Consider the following 20,543-nt stretch of genomic DNA (forward strand, 5'->3'; position numbering starts at 1 on the left):
AAGACTTAACTCTAAAGATAATAGGCAACTTGATATCTTTAGAGTGTACAGACTGGGAAAGGGTACCAAATGTCAATTGGGAAGGTAATGCAAATGACAGGAAGCATGAACAACAAATGGCAAATAAGTTAATATGGGAAGGGCAGCTGATTCAGAAAGTGATGGAACCAACTAGAGGGAAGAATATTTTGGATGTGGTGCTGATAAAACCAGATGAGCTCTATACAGAAACCGAAGTAATAGATGGTATTAGTGATCACGATGCTGTTTTTGTCATAGTTAAAAATAAATGTGAAAGAAAGGAAGGTATTAAAATTAGGACTATTAGGCAGTACCATATGGCTGATAAAACAGGCATGAGGGAGTTTTTTAAAAGTAACTATATTCAGTGGAAAAAGGTAAATAAAAATGTAAAGAGTCTGGGATGGGTTTAAAGCAATTGTTGAGGAATGTGAAAATAGGTTTGTACCTTTAAAGGTGGTGAGGTATGGTAAAGATCCACTATATTTTAACAGAGAAGTAAAGAGACTAAGAAGGAGGTGCAGGTTGGAATGAAATAGAGTTAGAAATGGTTATGGAAGTAAGGAGAAATTGAAGGAACTTACTAGGAAATTGAATCTAGCAAAGAAGTCAGCTAAGGATAACATGATGGCAAGCATAATTGGCAGTCACACAAATTTTAGTGAAAAATGAAAGGGTATGTATAGGTACTTTAAGGCAGAAACAGGTTCAAAGAAGGACATTCCAGGAATCATTAATGAACAAGGGGGGTGTGTATGCGAGGATCTTCAAAAGGCAGAAGTATTCAGTCATCAGTATGTAAACATTGTTGGTTACAAGGATAATGTCCAGATAGGGGAGATGAGTAATACTAAAGAAGTATTAAAATTTACCTATGATAACAATGACATTTACAGAAAGATACAAAAGTTGAAAACTAGAAAAGCAGCTGGAATTGATAAGATTTCTGGGGATATACTAAAGGCAATGGGTTGGGATATAGTACCATATCTGAAATACTTATTTGATTATTGTTTGTTTGAAGGAGCTATACCAAGTGAATGGAGAGTTGCTATAGTAGCCCCTGTGTATAAAGGAAAGGGTGATAGACATAAAGCTGAAAATTACAGGCCAGTCAGTTTGAGGTTGTGGTGGTGATTATTGTTTTAAGAGGAAGTACAACTAGGCAACCATCCTCTATATAACACTAATCAGAGAGAAAACATGGAAGGTATCGCCAAAGGAAGACAAGGGCCATGAAGGGCGTGAAAATGAAAGACACCCTAGCCCTCGCAAACCTAATAGCGTCGGGGTTGGAAAAGAACAAGAGTTGACCAAGAGAGGTCAGATAGGATAGATGAAAGTGAGGAGTCTGGCACAAGTAAGTGGAAGCAATGCCAAGACTCAGCTGAGGGCCCCGTGGTCGCCAATCCACGCTCCAATGTTCAGAGCCCCTGGGGCCTCTTTTAGTCGCCTCTTACGACAGGCAGAGGATACCGTGGGTGTTATTGCATGTACGCTTGGGAAAGCATTCTTTCTGATTATATTAGACATGTTTGCGAAATTAATAACTGGTTTGACAGAAGGCAGTTTGGGTTTATGAAAGGTTATTCCACTGAAGCTCAGCTTGTAGGATTCCAGCAAGATATAGCAGATATCCTGGATTCAGGAGGCCAAATGGACTGTACTGCAATTGACCTATCTAAGGCATTTGATAGGGTAGATCTTGGAAGATTAGTGGCAAAAATGAGTGCTACTGGACTAGAAAAAAGAGTGACTGAATGGGTGGCTATATTTCTAGAAAATAGAACTCAGAGAATTAGAGTAGGCGAAGCTTTATCTGACCTTGTAATAATTAAGAGGGGAATTCCTCAAGGCAGTATTATTGGACCTTTATGTTTTCTTATATATATATATATATATCAATGATATGTGTAAAGAAGAGGAATCAGAGATAAGGCTGTTTGCAGATGATGTTATTCTGTACAGAGTAATAAATAAATTACAAGATTGTGAGCGGCTGCAGGGTGACCTCGATAGTGTTGTGAGATGGATGGTGGGCAATGGTATGATGATAACTGGGGTTAAAAGTCAGGTTGTGAGTTTCACAAATAGGAAAAGTCCTCTCAGTTTTAATTACTGTGTTGATGGGGTGAATGTTCCTTTTGGGGATCACTGTAAGTACGTAGGTGTTAACATAATAAAAGATCTTCATTGGGGTAATGACATAAATATGATTGTTAATAAAGGGTACGGATCTCTGCACATGGTTATGAGGGTATTTAGGGGTTGTAGTAAGGATGTAAAGGAGAGGGCATATAAGTCTCTGGTAAGACCCCAACTAGAGTATGGTTCCAGTGTATGGGAACCTCACCAGGATTACTTGATTCAAGAACTGGAAAAAATCAAAGAAAAGCAGCTTGATTTGTTCTGGGTAATTTCCGACAAAAGAGTAGCGTTACAAAAAATGTTGCAAAGTTTGGCCTGGGAAGACTCGGGAGAAAGGAGACGAGCTGCTCGATTAAGTGGTATGTTCCAAGCTCTCAGTGGAGAGATGGCGTGGGAGGACATCAGTAGATGAATAAGTTTGAGTGGTGTCTTTAAAAGTAGGAAAGATTACAATATGAAGATAAAGTTGGAATTCAAGAGGACAAACTGGGGCAAATATTCATTTATAGGAAGGGGAGTTAAGGATTGGAATAATTTACCAAGGGAGGTGTTCAATAATTTTCCAATTTCTTTGCAATCATTTAAGAAAAGGCTAGGAAAACAACAGATAGGGAATCTGCCACCTGGGCGACTGCCCTAAATGCAGATCAGTAGTGATTGGTTCGTAACAAAGAAAGAACATGTGTGGCAGAAGACCAATATTTTCACCAAGGTCCAAATACTCCTTGAAGATGATATGCCTTGAGAACCGGTTTGCTAGAACTGTAAGGCACAAACTTTCACTGATGAACTTCAAGGCTCACAGGCCTGCCAGAAAGCCAAAATTAACTACTGCTATGATGTCAAAATGTCTTGCATGGGCAAAGGAGTACAAGCATCGAGATTTGGACTTCTGGAAATCGGTGAGTATCATTTAGGTGTGCAGTATTTGACTACATACAGTAGTGATAAATGTATTTTCTGATTTCAAATCCATTCCTAAATCAAATCTTAATAAATATTCTTAATAAATAATATTCTTAATAAATAAATATCTTAATAAATATTCTGTTTCAGGTCTGCTTCAGTGACAAGCTCACATTTGAAATTTTGGCAAATAAATCACAGTTTGCACAAAGGGGGTCTTGGGTTCGATTTCCGGCAGCGCCGGGAATTTTAACCATCATTGGTTAATTTCGCTGGCACGGGAGCTGGGTGTATATGTCGTCTTCATCATCATTTCATCTCCATTACGACGCGCAGGTCACCCACGGGAGTCAAATCAAAAGACCTGCATCTGGCGAGCCAAACTTGTCCTCAGACACTCCCGGCACTAAAAGCCATACGCCATTTCAGGTGGATCTTTGAATGTGCTCATAAGGGATTCCCACAGCATAAACAAGATATTCAAACTGTTGTGAGAGAAATTTATTCAGTTGAGTAAATGCCCTAATCCTTTTAAAGATGACACCCCTGGTAACAAATAGTATTCTGCCTTTCTAAACAGACATCCAGAAGTTTCTGAAAGAACACCTAACGGTATAACTGCTGCGAGTGATTGTGTAAGAGAACAAAACGTGACAGGATGGTTTACACTACAGAAAACCTCGTTAATAAGGAAAATTTATCTGATGTACTGTAATGTCCCAGCCGTGTTTTCAATGCTGATGAAACTAATTTTGTTCTATGCCCTAAGAAGAGATTGTACTTGCACCTACGGGCTGTAAAAATATCTACGAAGTAGAGAAAGATCCAGCCAAAGCTACACTGACTGTCATGTGCACATTCTCAGCAGATGGAAAGATGTGCCTTCTAATGATAATCTACACTTTACAGAGAATTCTTACCAATGTTATTAGCAAGGTTCCTGCAAAATGGGGCATCAGAAGAAGCAACAATGGATGGATGAAATCTGTTTTCTTGGAATTCATAGCCAACGTTTTACATCCATACCTCCAAGAAAATAACATCCAACTCCTAGTAATTTTGTTTGTTGATGGGCATAAAACCCATTTAATGTAGGCTACTACTTGAGTGAGCTGTGTAAAGAAGTAAGAGTTATTCTGACATCTTTGCATCCGTATTCTACATGAATATTACAGCCTGCTGATATTGCTGCCTTCAAACCTCTCAAAAGTGAGTGGAAGAATGCTGCATTCACATGGCAAATGAACAATGGTGGAAAAGCTATAACTATGGAGGACTCTGCACCAATCTTGAATGAAATGCTTGGAAAAATTGACCTTGAAAAAACCAATAAAAAGTTGTTTCAGAGCTACCAGTTTGTTCCTCTGGAACCCCAATAATATTGCTTTCTCATAGTGCTTGGGCAGGAATGTTTCTAAGCACAATAATATTAGCAGCAACTGCAGCAATAGCAGAAAGTCAGATACCAAGCCTCTTCCATACAGCACTTTTGTTTGAGTTGTTGGAAAAGAGAGAATAAATGTTTGAGACTATACAGAATGTGACAGAAAATGTTCATGGAGAAGATTTCTTTGTTCTGTGTCAGCTATGGCAATATTATCAAAATGAAAACCACCAAGAGGAACAGGAAGTTCCTGAAATCACACCTGATGCCAACACATCCTTATCTGATGAAAATCTGAACATTTCAAATTCTCAATATGTTGCGAGTGAAGAAGCTGACCAAAGTTTAACAGGAAGACGCGACACAGAAGACATAAATAAAACTCCAACCACAAGTATAAACAAAGTGCTTCTGTGGCCAGAATCCCCAAAAGGAAAGAAAAGCGTCAAGTGGAACGAGTCCCATTTGTTTTAACCTCAAGAAAGTGGAATGACCTGCATGAGGAAAAGGTAAAAAATGAAGGAGGACATCTTGAAAGAGAAAGAAAAATGAAAGTAGGAAAGAAAAGAGAATTCAAAAGCAAGCTACTGAACAAATTAAGAAAAAGAAGAACATTAATAGAGATATAAGCACTTCGACAGAGCTGACATCCCAAGCCAAGCATTCATAGGTTGAGAACTCTCCAGCTTCTAAGAATGGTTGCAGGGAGAAGAAAGAAAAAGAGTTTCATGGAATGTGCTTGAAATGTACAAGAAGTGTTTCTTCCAAGAAGGGATATAAATGTAATAGCTGCAAAATAGTTTTCCACCCTAATTGTATCCTCAGTGGACATCAAATACATATCCCAGATGATTCAGATGATGCTCTTTTTGTATACCATCAATGTTATGTTTTACATGATAGTGACAATGATAATAAAGGTGATGATTTCTCTGAATCAGTGGAATAATTCCTTTCAAACTGCTTACATCACACAAAGAATGCCTATGTACGGCAGTTTTTCAGGATTTGGACTCGGAAAGAAAAGGACTGAGATCAAACTCCATCTGGTGTTTCTGTAATTAATGGCTACATTTGTATACAATGTATACTGTATACTGAATTTATAAACTGCTTCTGAATTTTCTTCTGAATTTTTAACTTCTCACTACCAAGTATTAAGAACAGCTTGTGATAGCTAGCAGTGAATAATAATAAGGAAGGTCGATATAAATTGGGGGTGCCAATAACTAGTAATGTGGATGCCAACTACTGGAAAATTGTGCCAATAACTGGTAAATTTGTACTACATTTTAAGCAAATTTTTTGAAATAGAAAATAAAGTCTAAACTTATGTAGTTGTAGTATAACATTACTTTAATATTCTAATACATTTTGTGTTAGAATTATACCTCAAGCAAGGGAGGTGTCAAGTATACATATATTCTTTCCTACAAACATGTCTTAAAATGCCAATAATTTGGTGGTTTACCCTATCTGGTACCTATATTGATGTGTGATCTGGAAGCAGCAACACTTACTGGATCAACGAAGAATCACTTTGAGACAAGAGAAATGAAGTTCTTGTGTTCTTGTCAACAAAAACCAGAAATGGATAAAATAAGGAATGTGGATATTCGACAGCAGCTTAGATTGGAAAAAACCTTGCTGGAGACCCTAGAACTGAAGAGATTGCAATAGTATGGTCACATGAAAAGAATAGATGCCCACAGGACTCCTCAAGCATAGTTCGACCGCAGAGACCAAGAGGCAGACCTTGTGATGTTTGGGAGGAGCAAATTTTAAAGGGCCTTGGAATTAGAGATGTAAACTAGCGTTCAATATATGAACAACATCTGTGGATGCTAAGGACAAACTGGAGGAGGCTCATACACAACTGCATCCGGCTTGCTGGAGTGAAGAAATGCTGCTGATGATAAACCAAATAAACAACACATACACCAAATCCAAGTGTTTGTGAATCGCTGTCTGTGGCATATCATCAATATAAGGTGGCCTGAAGTGATCACAAATGAAAACTCAAGAGACCTGCAGCAGGCTCCTTTGGAGATCATACACCATTATTATTATTATTATTATTATTATTATTATTATTATTATTATTATTATTATTATTATTATTATTATTATTGTACCAGGCGATACACCTCTGCTCCGCTAATTCTAACATTGTGCCAGTTGGAACTCCTCTACTGGAGGAAACCTGAACTTTAACTACAGTGTTAATTCTCAAGTTTCTCGGAAGATGTCCCTAATTGTAAATTTGGAAGTGTTCTGAACTGTGTCGTTTTCGATGTATTTTTGTTTTGCCTGTAGTAAGAAGTGTGAACATTCTCTTCTAGATGGCACTACTGAAGGACTACAATTATGCACCCTAGTGCGAAGTGAAAGAACTGTGTTTTTGGAGAAATTTTGTGTTCATAAGTTTGTTCTTTGTTAAATTTCCTTCAGTCATTGTTTAGGTTGGCTGTATAACCTTTCACTTTCCGCCAGTTTTGAATTCGACCAATGTGTAAATTTTGTAATTAATTTCCCACCAACCCTGGTTTTCTTCTTCAGTTTTGACATGTAATCTTTTGGTCGTCCAATAAAAAGCTTGTGGGCGGGTGTTATCATTCATGAAAGGTCTCGAATGTTCCGCGAGGGTATATAAACTGCTGATTTTCGGGTCTCTGGGCCACTTCAGTAACACCTATCATTGTGTAAATTATGTAGCAGGGGCGGGAAGCGCCTCTTTCTTCGGGCTAAAGTTCAACCACCAGGTAATGGCCGTTTTATAACTTATTTTCTTGCCAGCTCAGCAGTTTAACCCTCGGGGCGGGTTCGAAACCTTTTACCATGTAACGGTCCTCTAAAATGTAAAAGACTCTTGATTTAAATTCTGCCTCTGTAACTACATATGGGATAGAGAGTGCTTAACCCTCTCGAGCTCCCATTCATATTGCTTTGAGGTGAACTTATTTTCACAACCGTTTCTTCCCTTCTAATGTAGCGTAAATCGTTTCCTTATATAAGTCACCTCTTTAGTATGGGATTAGCCCTTGCATTAGCGGCCTAGTGCCAAGTAGGTTTCAATAAAGTGTATTAAGAGTGCAAGTACGCCTCCTCTCAAATTGGTATTTTGGAGGCCAGGTAATTGTCCTGTTTCTTTATTGAGTAGGCCCACTGATCTCTATACATGGATCGCTGATGGCAGGTCTCCGCTGCAGGAGAAAGTACGCCAAGTTGAGCGCGCGGTTCGCCATGTTGGCGTACCCAACCTAGAGCTCTCCTTATGAGGAAGCAATGAAAATATAGTCAATTTTAAGTCGCAATTAATGGCGCATTGGAATAATTAAAAATATAGAGACATGTTCACTCAAAGCATAAGGACATTGGGATCACTGACACGTCATTCCGAGGACAGTAAATCTCCGGGATAGCAATAAACATGAGTGTATAATAACGGCCGACAAATATTAACTTAGAAGCTGAATACATGCAATTAGCGACGGGTAACACAATACGAATGAAAACCAGTTTCTGGAAACATTGCTGTAAATTGTATACATGTATGCCACGAAATTATGCATTCTTAAAATGAGTACCTATAAACGTAGCTCACTATACAGGCCTAGATTCGACATATCGTAATCGGTGCTTGATAATGAATTTCTGTTTCCTGTTTCCATGAAATAACGCACATATTATCAAATTCAGATATCATTGAAGCAAATGTACACATTTATAAAACCAGCAAATATTCAAAACTTGTCAATATATCACATTACCTGCAGCTTAATTTACTATTACAGACCTCTTTAATTAAATTCAGCTAGCAAAGCGATATTGATAGTCATCATCAGAAATATGTAACACCAGTTAAAAGAGTCCCAAATACCACGATTAGTGTAATGGGATAGTCCCAAACACCCACCACACTTTCCCTTCACCCACCACTCCAGTGTCTGAAACCCATAATTATTACTGATGTAAATAAGGTCTAGAATTCCTCCAGACTTCATTTTCTAAGATTGTTATAAGGTCACGTCAATTATTTCATCGAAACCGTCAGTTTAATTATGAGAAATAAAAAAATATAAATAAATCTTTACCTGCAGTTAATGTTCAGTAAAACTGAAAGCAGTTGGCTGTACATCACTTCTAAGGTGCACAGTTTGTCCATTTCTATCAAAACAGTCTTCCTCTAAGTGATCCGAGCAGAGAACAGCTGTTTTAGAAGGCTCCCAATTCTCCCGCCTGATACTCCTAATCGATGATCTTAGATGTTCGGGTCTCGAGAAAGGAAACCTACAAAAATTAATTGCCATTTTGCTCCCGGAATATGCGAAATAAGATACAATAAACCTAAAACTCAAAACACTACCCTAGGAAGATTCTTATGTACAGTATAAAACTCCCCGATGAAATGATTTCTCCTTCTGCTGATCGGTTCTGTTTGTACATCCATAAGCTGAACACTGCGGTATGTTAATACCCCGTAGAATGTTTCTTCATTCATATTTCAGATAAGCACATACATATTTAAATTGAATCTTGTAATCCACAAGTATACTACAAGGCAACGAACCTAAATTCGTAAAATACACTACTACTTACTTTGCAATAACACAGCACAGAACACTCATGGAACTACAATCAAGAGGCCTGGCGTCACTGGACTAAGCATAAACAAATCAAGCGCGCTCCTCATGGTCTATTGCACCATGCGCTCGCTGCCATCTTAGTACGCCAGTCATCTTCTATTCGGCTTACTGCTACCCAAGCTACCAGCCATCCAGGTATAGAGATCAGTGAGTAGGCCTCAGTAGGTTGGGTATTGTTACCCCTGTTTCCATGTGTTTGGAGGTCAGCTTGAAAGTTGAGTTTGGTGTGGCCTTTGATAGGCTGGAACTTTGAGAGCGGATTGCTCTTCCCAAAAAATAATTTGTTTCTGTGTGCCTCGAGGAGGCTTTTGCTATGTAATTGGGAGCAAGTGCTCTTGAGCATGATTGGGGTCTTCTGCCCCTTGCTTGAATCTTGTATACGGGTAAAGTTGGGCTTACTGCTCAAGAATTGTGTGTCTGGTTCTCGGAGCCCAAATCCTGTAACACTGTAATTGTACCTTCTCGATTTGTTGTTAAGCTACTGAGTACCTGTTATATTTGTTATTTCTTGATCTTGAAAAGAAAATATAACCTTGTTAAATTTTAAATTAACTTTAATTTCGTAGATTGAGACCTATTCATCCCAGCACCTTCTTTCACCTCTAACTATCATGGATAACTCCGTAACAAGTGGTAGCAGAGCGTGGTTGAATGGGTCTCAATTTAGCCCCTTTTGACAGCTAAACATTGCTTGCTTTCTAACTCTAACCATTTTCTCTGTCGCTGGACTTTTCCTTTTCATTTTTCAAAATTGTTAAATTTTTGTCATCATGCCCGGCCCTCGCGATGTCCTCCATCTCAACTATTTGCGCAAGGAGGAGTTGATCTATGAATTAACAATTAGAAATGTGCAATTTGGAGGCACGGTTGCGGTAGACACAAATAAGCTTACAGAGTCCCTTGATTTGCCCATTTCCATCCCCACTTTGGGAGAGAAAGAAATTGACGACTCTCTTTCCACGATCACTGATAATACTACTGAGCTGGCATCTGTGATTACCTTTTTTGAAGAAAATGACCCTTCTCCTAATCAAATTAAACGTGTGCAAGCCAGGTTATTTCATTTTTCTAATAGAGTTAACGATCTGTTGTCTCTGAAGTTGAATGACGTTCAGAGGAAAGAAGCTAGCGTTGTTCTTGAAAATCTTTCTGAGTTGTCCAGTAAGGTTACCCAATTATTAACTGGGGAGGTTCCTCCCAAAACCGACCAACCCGCTACGGTAAACGTAGTCAGCGAGGACCGTTCTCCCACCGGGGAAGAAAGTACTAAATCAATAGGAGTTCAACAAACCTCTGCCCCTTTAGACCATGAATCTGAACGACGTACCTCATTGAATAATGTACATTCTGAATTAGCTTCTTTGTCACTTAAACCTCTACCTACTATGTCACCATGGTTTAGTAGTTTGCCTCATCCATTAGCCATGCTGCTTAGAGGTATTTCGAAGTTTTCTGTTAACACTACTAGTGAAGTTATCTCATTCTTAAGGTTTTTAGTCGAATTTCAGGATCATGCCCTTGTTTTTTCTCTTTCTCCGTGTCAAATTTTGCAAATCATTTATCCCTATGCAATTGGTGTTCTCTCAGACAAAATTGTTAGGGCAATAGCGGAACAGTCATCTATTGAAGACTTTCATGCACACCTTCTTGCAAATTTCATTCCTGCTCGTGCGAGGTCATCCCTGATTCAGAAGTACTATTATCGTGTACAGCGGTTGGATGAAAACTTGGCAGATTTCATCCAAGATATTAAGTTCTATACTAGGGTATTTGCTCTTCATTTTCCCGAAGACCAAATCATTCATGCTATTGTGGAAGGTATTTCACCATCCTATAGGTCATATTTGTGTTTCGCGGCGTGCCCGCAAACCTTCTCTGAACTTGAAGCATTGGCTGTGTCAGCCGAAGGGGTTAGGTATGCGGACACATTACGTGTTGCCAGGGAGCCCCCACCGCCATCAAGTAACTTTCGGCCTACACCTCGCCGAACCATCATAGTCCGTAAATGTTATGCTTGCGGGTCGCCTGACCATCTTCGCAATAAATGTCCATTGGTCAAATCTAGTAGGACAAATAATGGAGCTGGTTCATCACAAGGCTGTTTTAAATGTGGGGCTTTCTCACATATAGTCAAGAATTGCCCAAATTTGAATAGCACCCCCTCCTGCTCGACTTCTGGTGCAACTTCCACCAATACCAATAATAATAAGTGACTAGTGGCTTCGGCTGAGTCGACTAATTCATCTTCCCGAGGCTCAGCCCCTTGCAAAAATGTCGAAATTTCAGGGAAAACTCAGTCTTCAAATCTATCTTTTGAATGCCCCAGAGAATGTCTTAGGATTGCGGCGGATACCCCCGCACCTGTGCCTTTTCTCAAAATTGAATTAAATAATGAACCTGTAACAGCTCTGTTAGACTCTGGCAGTGTTTGTTCTATTATTTTGGCTGAATGGTATTCGAAATTGAAATCTGTTTGTAAACTTCCTGACTATTGCTCATCTTCTGTTCAATATGTTTCGGCTAATTCTTCTCCATTAGAAATTTTAGGTTCCTTAAAAGCCAAAATTCGTATTTCTAAATTTACTTGGAAAGTTAAATTGTTTGTGGCCAAGCACTTATCTTGCCCCATTATATTGGGAGCCGACTTCATGTCCCATACGGGTCTAGTGCTCGATCTTCAAAGTAAGTCATGCACATTCAAATTTGCTTCTAATTGTAAAATCCCCTTATTGAAATGTAATTCTGTATCATGTTCATCTATTTCGCCTACCCAGGATGAGATGTTGTTAGATCTTAGACATCTACCTGAGGAGCAGGCTGACAGTATTCGTAAGTTGTGTCAGTCGTTTCCAGAGGTGTTCTCTGATACTCTTGGTGTTACTGACCTGATCGAATACAAAATTGAGGTCACGGATTCGATTCCTGTCCGTTTTCCACCTTATAGACTATCTCCACCTAAAATGAAGGCATTGAAAGAAATCATCGATCAAATATTAAAGGATGGTATTATTATGCCCTCTAAGTCGGCGTATTCTTCACCTATTTTTCTAGTCCCGAAACCCCAAGGTGGCTTCAGGCCTGTCATTGATTATAGGGCTCTCAATCGGAAGGTGGTGTTACAATCTGTACCCCTTCCTGACCTTCATTCTTGTTTTTCATGGTTTCGTAAAGCTAAGTTCTTTACCATCTTGGATCTAAATCAGGCCTATAATCAAATTCCCCTAGCTGAAGAGTCCAAACATCTTACAGCGTTTGCCACGGATTGGAATTTGTATGAATACAACCGCGTGCCTTTCAGGCTCCCCACGGGAGCAGCTGTACTCACTAGACTGCTAGATAGGGTCTTCTCCGACATCAAATTCGAGTACTTGTACCACTATCTGGATGATGTCGTCGTATTTTCGAAAACTTTCGAAGAACATCTAGATCATCTAAAGGAAGTTCTCAATCGCCTTCGTAAGACGGGGCTAACTGTGAAGTTGTCCAAGGTAGCTTACGCTAAGCCGTCCATGTCATTCCTAGGGCATATTGTGTCACCCGATGGTGTTGCAGTCGATCACTCTAGAATGCAGACCATCCGTGATTTCAAGCCTCCCAAGGACATCAAAGGTATTGCTAGGTTCATTGGTATGGTGAATTTCTTCAGGAAATTTATTCCTAACTTCGCTAATAGAGCGGCGCCCTTGAACCTTCTTCGTAGGAAAGGCATAAAATTCGAGTAGGGGACTTCGCAACAAGCCGCTTTTGAAGACCTGAAATTAGCTCTCTCTAATGCCCCTGTCCTTGCTATGCCAGATTTCTCGAAGAAATTCATCGTCCAAACTGACGCGTCATCGTCGGCGGTAGCTGCAGTCCTTCTTCAAGAGACTGAACTAGGGAGGCGACCCATCACCTATGCATCTAGGACTCTATCGGCTCAAGAAGCCAAGTATTCCATCTATGAGCTCGAAGGTTTGGCAGTATTATTTGCCTTAGAAAAGTTCCGTCTCTATCTGGAACATGTCAAATTCGACCTGGAGACTGATAATCAAGCCTTAAGCTATGTCTTAGGTAGGCCGCGTCATACTGGTCGTATAGCCCGTTGGGCCATCCGAATTTCTGCCTTCCAATTTGACGTTAGGCATATCAGAGGTACTGAAAATGTTGTCGCAGACGGACTCAGCTGTATGTTTTCCAACGACGTCGAGACCCATGAACCGGTCGATAGTTCATCACCTCCCGAGTCCATGCTATCTGAGGTTAATGCCATCTTAACAGATGCTCCCATGCTCTTTAGGGATATTGAGAAATATCAACGGGAAGATCCAACGCTGGCTCCGATCATGGAAACCCTTTCGTCTAGGGAACATGTTGCCCCTTATGTACTGAGGAATGGTGTTTTATGTTACCCTTCGAGGCATGATCAGATGATGAAAGTTGTAGTTCCAGCTGTTCTGGTACCAATGATCTTCAAGTACTATCATGAAACCCCACTAGGGGGGGGGGGGGGGGGCATTTAGGCATCTTTAAAACCCGTGAAAAGATTCGTGAAATGTTCATCTGGAAAGGCATGGACGGTGAAATCCGTGAACTAGTAAAGGCTTGTAAATCTTGTTTGCTTAGTAAACCAACCATGTCCACCAAGGTAGGCCTTTTGTCTTCTCATCAAGCGTCGCGCCCCTTGATGAAACGTCTCTACATCGATTACGTAGGACCCTTCCCCCAGTCAAAGGGGAATGCCAACAATTTCATCCTTGTATGTGTAGATGGTTTTACAAGATTTTCTTGGTTATTCCCGACTAAGCTGGCTACCGCTCAGTCCACCAATACTTGTTTAAATTCTATCTTTGCTTCTTTTGGTCCGTGTCAATATATTGTGTCTGACAATGCTAAGGCTTTCACATCTAATCTATTTCGTAAATTCTGTTCTGACCTGTCCATCTCTCATGTGACAACTTCTGCTTATTATCCTCAACCATCTCTGGCTGAACGGGTTAATCGTAATCTGAGGTCCGCGTTGATTGCCTATAATCATGAAGATCATTCTAGGTGGGACACGTCCCTGCATTGGTTAGCTTTTGCTTTGAATTCGGCGGTTCATGAATCTCATAAGTTTACTCCAGCTGCTTTGATGTTCAAGTTTGTTCCCAACACACCGCTCTCTAACCTCTGGTCTCTGAGTGACATTCTACCCGAGACAATAGATCCAGATAAAATTAAAGATCTTTGGAAGAAGGCTAAAGCCAATCTTAAAGTGTCTCATGAAAAAGTTAGGGAAAGATACGATCGTGGACGGAGACCCACCAATTTGAAGGTAGGTGACCAGGTGATGGTCAAAAATTTTGTTCCCGCGGGCAAGCTTGCCCCCAGATTTCATGGGCCGTGTATTATTCTCGATTTCCTTACACCCGTTACCTTATTGCTAAGCAATCCAGCCACCGAGAGGATATTTAGGGTTCACCTGTCGCAGGTGAAACCTGTGTAGCTTCCGCGCTAACGTAGCCGATTTTATATTTGCTTTAACATTTTTGAAAGAATTCGGAAGGTTATATTTTTTTTGGGGGGGGGGGGTTTCATTTCGAGGCCTTCTGCCCTGGAAATCAAGCTCTTTGTACTTAAACATTTATTGTAAAACCTTCCCGACCAGTTAAACTGCCATCCTGTCCTTACCATGGCCATTACCACGCTCCCGTCTCCTGCTCAACAACACACAGTGGCTATTTAAATGAAATAAATATCTCCACGCCGCTGGCCTCTCAACCTCACCACAAAGCCTGTGCCCTAAAAGAATTATGGTCCAACAAATTCTGCCGCCGTGATCTTAATGTTTCAGTGCCCCCGCAGCAGCGCGGCGCCGTACCGCCACTGAGGTGGGGTATGGGCTTGCCCCTCTTCAGTGAGGCCAACCAGTGTACAGCGAGCCAGAGCCCTCCTCCCGGCCAAGGCTGATGTGCGGCGCACAACCTGCAACTTGCCCGCGACCTGCATGATCGCCAAGTGCGCGGCGTGCTTCAACTCCACGGCTCCTCTCATAGTGCGGGCGAGCGGTATCTCAGGGTACTTGAGGGGTCCGAGCGACCTCCTCTGGACACAAGCAGCGGCGGCTGGTCTGGCCGTCAAGCTTAATCAACATTGAATGTACTTAAGCTGTTACATGGACATTTAATATCAACAATTACTACATTTTTGAATGCAACTGCAATTTCTAGTATTGAAAGTTTTTCCTTCTGAATTCAACTTCTACAAGCATAAAGACATTACATCAAAAGTAACCACAAAGAATTTTGAAACTGGATCCAATCATTTAAGAAAATTGGGTTGTAAATACTTCTGCAATTAAATTCTATATCAACATCATAACTTGGACCTTATTTTAAAACAAAAGTTTATGTTCTTCTGTGTTACCCCTTGGAGGGACTTTTGGGGGGGGAGGTCTGTACCAGGCAGTACACCTCCGCTCCGCTAATTCTAACATTGTGCCAGTTGGAACTCCTCTACTGGAGGAAACCTGAATTTTAACTACAGTGTTAATTCTCAAGTTTCTCGGAAGATGTCCCTACTTGTAAATTTGGAAGTGTTCTGAAGTGTGTCGTCTTCGATGTATTTTTGTTTTGCCTGTAGTAAGAAGTGTGAACATTCTCTTCTAGATGGCACTACTGAAGGACTACAATTATACACCCTAGTGTGAAGTGAAAGAACTGTGTTTTTGGAGAAATTTTGTGTTCATAAGTTTGTTCTTTGTTAAATTTCTTTCAGTCATTGTTTAGGTTGGCTGTATAACCCTTCACTTTCCGCCAGTTTTGAATTCGACCAATGAGTAAATGTTGTAATTAATTTCCCACCAATCCTGGTTTTCTTCTTCAGTTTTGACATGTAATCTTTTGGTCGTCCAATAAAAAGCTTGTGGGCAGGTGTTATCATTCATGAAAGGTCTCGAATGTTCCGCGAGGGTATATAAACTGATGATTTTCGGGTCTCTGGGCCACTTCAGTAACACCTATCATTGTGTAAATTATGTAGCAGGGGGCGGGAAGCGCCTCTTTCTTCGGGCTAAAGTTCAACCACCAGGTAATGGCCGTTTTATAACTTATTTTCTTGCCAGCTCAGCAGTTTAACCCTCGGGGCGGGTTCGAAACCTTTTACCATGTAACGGTCCTCTAAAATGTAAAAGACTCTTGATTTAAATTCTGCCTCTGTAACTACATATGGGGATAGAGAGTGCTTAACCCTCTCGAGCTCCCATTCATATTGCTTTGAGGTGAACTTATTTTCACAACCGTATCTTCCCTTCTAATGTAATGTAAATCGTTTCCTTATATAAGTCACCTCTTTAGTATGGGATTAGCCCTTGCATTAGCGGCCTAGTGCCAAGTAGGTTTCAATAAAGTGTATTAGGAGTGCAAGTACGCCTCCTCTCAAATTGGTATTTTGGAGGCCAGGTAATTGTCCTGTTTCTTTATTGAGTAGGCCTCAGTAGGTTGGGTATTGTTACCCCTGTTTCCATGTGTTTGGAGGTCAGCTTGAAAGTTGAGTTTGGTGTGGCCTTTGATAGGCTGGAACTTTGAGAGCAGATTGCTCTTCCCAAAAAATAATTTGTTTCTGTGTGCCTCGAGGAGGCTTTTGCTATGTAATTGGGAGCAAGTGCTCTTGAGCATGATTGGGGTCTTCTGCCCCTTGCTTGAATCTTGTATACGGGTAAAGTTGGGCTTACTGCTCAAGAATTGTGTGTCTGGTTCTCGGAGCCCAAATCCTGTAACACTGTAATTGTACCTTCTCGATTTGTTGTTAGGCTACTGAGTACCTGTTATATTTGTTATTTCTTGATCTTGAAAAGAAAATATAACCTTGTTAAATTTTAAATTAACTTTAATTTCGTAGATTGAGACCTATTCATCCCAGCACCTTCTTTCACCTCTAACTACCCCGGATAACTCCGTAACAATTATTATTATTATTATTATTATTATTATTATTATTATTATTATTATTATTACCTGCAGCAAGAGAAAATGGAAAACAATGATGCATCGATACAAAAATATGTAAATTATACTGCTTTGGAATAAGGAAGGAAGGAAGGAAGGAAGGAAGGAAGGAAGGAAGGAAGGAAGGAGTGAGTGGGAATAGTGATGAAAGATGGTTTAGAAGAGGAAATAGGGAATAAGTGATAGAATAATTAAAATTAAAATAGCACTAAAGGGAAAGAACTTAAAAGAGAGTGCAAGTGCATGCCCATAAGCAGGCTACACATCACAAGGAAAAAGAAGACCTTGAAGAAGGAATAGAGAAGCAGGTATGAGGAAGAGAAAACACGATAGTGATGGAGGATTTGAGTGCACACATTGCAAACAAACGCAAGGATGTGAAAAAAAAGTCCTTTAAATGGACAGTTGAGGGAGTTAAAATACAGGTGAGAAGTGGTAGAGGGGAGTCAAAATGAGGAAGGTGAGAAGTTGCTGGATTTCTTGAATGGAAACTCTTGTTTCGAAAAGGAGAACCATAAAATAGCCTGGTAGAGTAGAGACTGGTCTAGAAGCCATACGTAAAATTGTTAAATCACACCACATGAAAGACTTTAAACACAGCTTCATTACAATAGAACAAGATTAACAAATAGCAAAAAAAAAAAAAAAAAGGGTAACTTAGTGAACAATTCAGAGTCAATCTACACAGAAATGGACCAAAAACAAAATCAAAGAAAACAGGAACATATCGTACTTTTAGAAGAAACCCTAAAAATACTGGTAGATCCAAAGAAAAATATAACTAGAAAAGACACCAAAAGAGATACAAACTCCCTACAAAGAAGAAGTGCCACCTACCACAACATTACGCCTACCACTCCCTCTGCTTCCGTTCCCATGCTTTCAACCGGTCAGCTGCTAGAGGTCTGCTAGGCATAGGATAGAGAAAGTGAAATCTGCCTGCAGATGAAAATCTCCAGTATGAAGAAATTAGAAAGATATACATGGATATGATTACTTAGTGAAAAGTCCCAAACAGCAGACAGTAAGCAGGTTCAGGATATAGAAAGAGAATGGGTGGCAACAGGGATGCTGTAATAGAAAGAGCAATGGAATGCTTGGGAACAACTGTGTATAAAGATGGAAAAATGCAAATATCTAGATGGAATTATGAAATGAGGGCAACTAGTAAGCATAAAAGGAAGGCACATCAAAAATGGCTCCAAACAAGGACTGATGAAGACAGGGAATTGTACGTAGGTGAAAGAAACAGAGCAAAACAAATAATTGTTGAATCCAAGAAGTCGTGGGAAGGTTTTGGTAATAACCTGGAAAGGCTAGGTCAAGTGGCAAGAAAACCTTCCCTATTATGGAAACCTTTACTTTCTATTGTTTGGAACTTTCCTTTCTGGACAGTAATAAAAAATCTTAGAAACGGAGGGAAAAAGGAAATGAATAGTGTTTTGGGTAAATCAAGTGAACGTAATAGATCCCAGGGAATCACTGGACAGGAGCAACGAATAGGCCTATACTGAAAATCTCCTCAATATAAAAGGAAATCTTTCTGGTGATATCATGAACAACCAAGCTCATGAGAGGTGATACTCCCACGTGGCGCGTCCAAGGTGGTAGATAGGGGGGGTCCTAACCAGCTTGCCGGCGAACTTGAGGGAAATAAAATATCTCTCGCGGACCAAACACACACCCCCTGTGGGTGGGGGAAGCAGACGAATAATACACCCATGGTATCCCCTGCCTGTCATGAGAGGTGACTAAAAGGGGCGACCAAGGGATGATTGTGTTAGAACCATGAAACTACTTTTGATTAGTACCATCACGCGCAGAACACCATGCATCGCTTTTACTTGCGAGTAGTACTACTCTGTTAGGTACTCAATAGTTTTGTGATTCGTAGCCCTCAGTCGGGGTTCAGTGTGGGTTTCCAGTACCCGTGAGTCGTACCCATGTGTGCAACACCACGGGTCTGGGCGTTGCCTGTGAGTTGTACCACTATATGAGCGACACTGTAGGTCTGCGTTGCCAGTGATTAGTACCCACTATGTGAGGAACACCACGGGAATACCGGCGCCCGTGATTAGTACACCTAGGTGAGGAACCTCATCGATTTGCGTTGGCTGTGAGTGGCGCCATTGTGTGAGAAACACCATAGGTTTGCGTTACCTTTACGACGTACAATACTTGTGAGTAGTACCTTAATGTTTGGAACACTGTGAGTTTACGCTACCTTTGATTAATACCGCAGCTTAAGAAATATCATGGTTCTCCTTTACTAGCCATAAGCACCATTTTGAGGGACATTAGACCTGGATTTTGAACCCCTTTAGACATCAAGCATACCCGATTCAGGAAAGTGCTTTATAAGTGGTCCCTTGGTCAGTAATACTACTATATATGACCTTTCTTGAGTTGAATCCACTGGTTTTTGTTTTGTTTTGTTTTTGTTTTTTGTTTTTTGGTTTCATGTCCATCCATCCATCCATTCATTCTTCATGACTTGTTTTTCCTTTGGTCAGTGGATGATTTTGTACTTTTTGTTGTAATTTCATTTCGTACCATTAGGGGCCGATGACCTCGATGTTAGGCCCCTTTAAACAACAAGCATCATCATCATCATCATCAGCTTGAGGAAGTGGAAAGGATAGTAAATAGGCCTAAACTCCATTGTCTTAAAGCATAAGAAATAGATGACTTTGACCTGAAATGGTGAAATATAATGGGAATGCAGGGACAAAATGGCTTCATAGATTATCACGAAATACGGAATATTAGTAAGTTAACGGTACCTTCTGATTGGGCAAGAGCAGTAATTGCACTTATCTACAAACAAGAACACCAAGTAAGTTGACCGTGCAGTCAGGGTTGTACAGCTGTGAGCTTGCATTCAGGAGATAGTGTTGCCAGCCCTGAAGATGATTTTCTGTGGTTTTTCCATTTTCACACCAAGTAAATGCTGGCGCTATACCTTAATTAAGGTCAAGGCCATTTTCTTCCAACTCCTAGCCCTTTACTATCCCATCATCGCCATAAGACCTATCTGTGTCGGTGTGATGTAAAGCAAATTGTAAATAAATAAACAAGGGAAGAGGAAGGACTGCAATAACTATCAAGGTATTTCATTTATCAGTATACCAGGCAAGATGTTCACTGATAATTTGGAAGACAGGGTGCAATCAGTGGTTGAGAGTAAGATGGATGAAAATCAGTATGTTGGAAACAGGATAACTTATGCATAGCAGTAATTTACAAGTAACAGAAATTAAAGTAGTGAGAATGTTCACTGGTACAAACAGGTGGGAACAGTGGCAGGAGGGTACTCAGAATGAGAAGATAAAGGTTAAGTTACGAATGAACTAGACTGATAAAGCTCTACACATAAATCGGCTTCGGTGGTGGGGTCATGTGAGGCAAATGGAGGAGGATAGCTTACCCAGGAAAATAATGGACTCCGTTGTAAGGGGTAAGAGAAGTAGAGGG

The 20,543-nt window shown here is 40.4% G+C and overlaps 1 long non-coding RNA gene and 1 pseudogene across 2 annotated transcripts in view; one reads left to right on the forward strand and one right to left on the reverse strand.

The window, feature by feature from the left end:
- Positions 1-20,543, reverse strand: part of LOC136872445 (uncharacterized) — a 164,613-nt gene that overhangs the window by 114,696 nt on the left and 29,374 nt on the right. The window lies entirely within an intron of this gene.
- Positions 2,901-4,454, forward strand: LOC136872085 (uncharacterized; annotated as a pseudogene).

Source organism: Anabrus simplex, chromosome 4 (assembly GCF_040414725.1).
Source record: "Anabrus simplex isolate iqAnaSimp1 chromosome 4, ASM4041472v1, whole genome shotgun sequence".
NCBI lineage: Eukaryota > Metazoa > Arthropoda > Insecta > Orthoptera > Tettigoniidae > Anabrus > Anabrus simplex.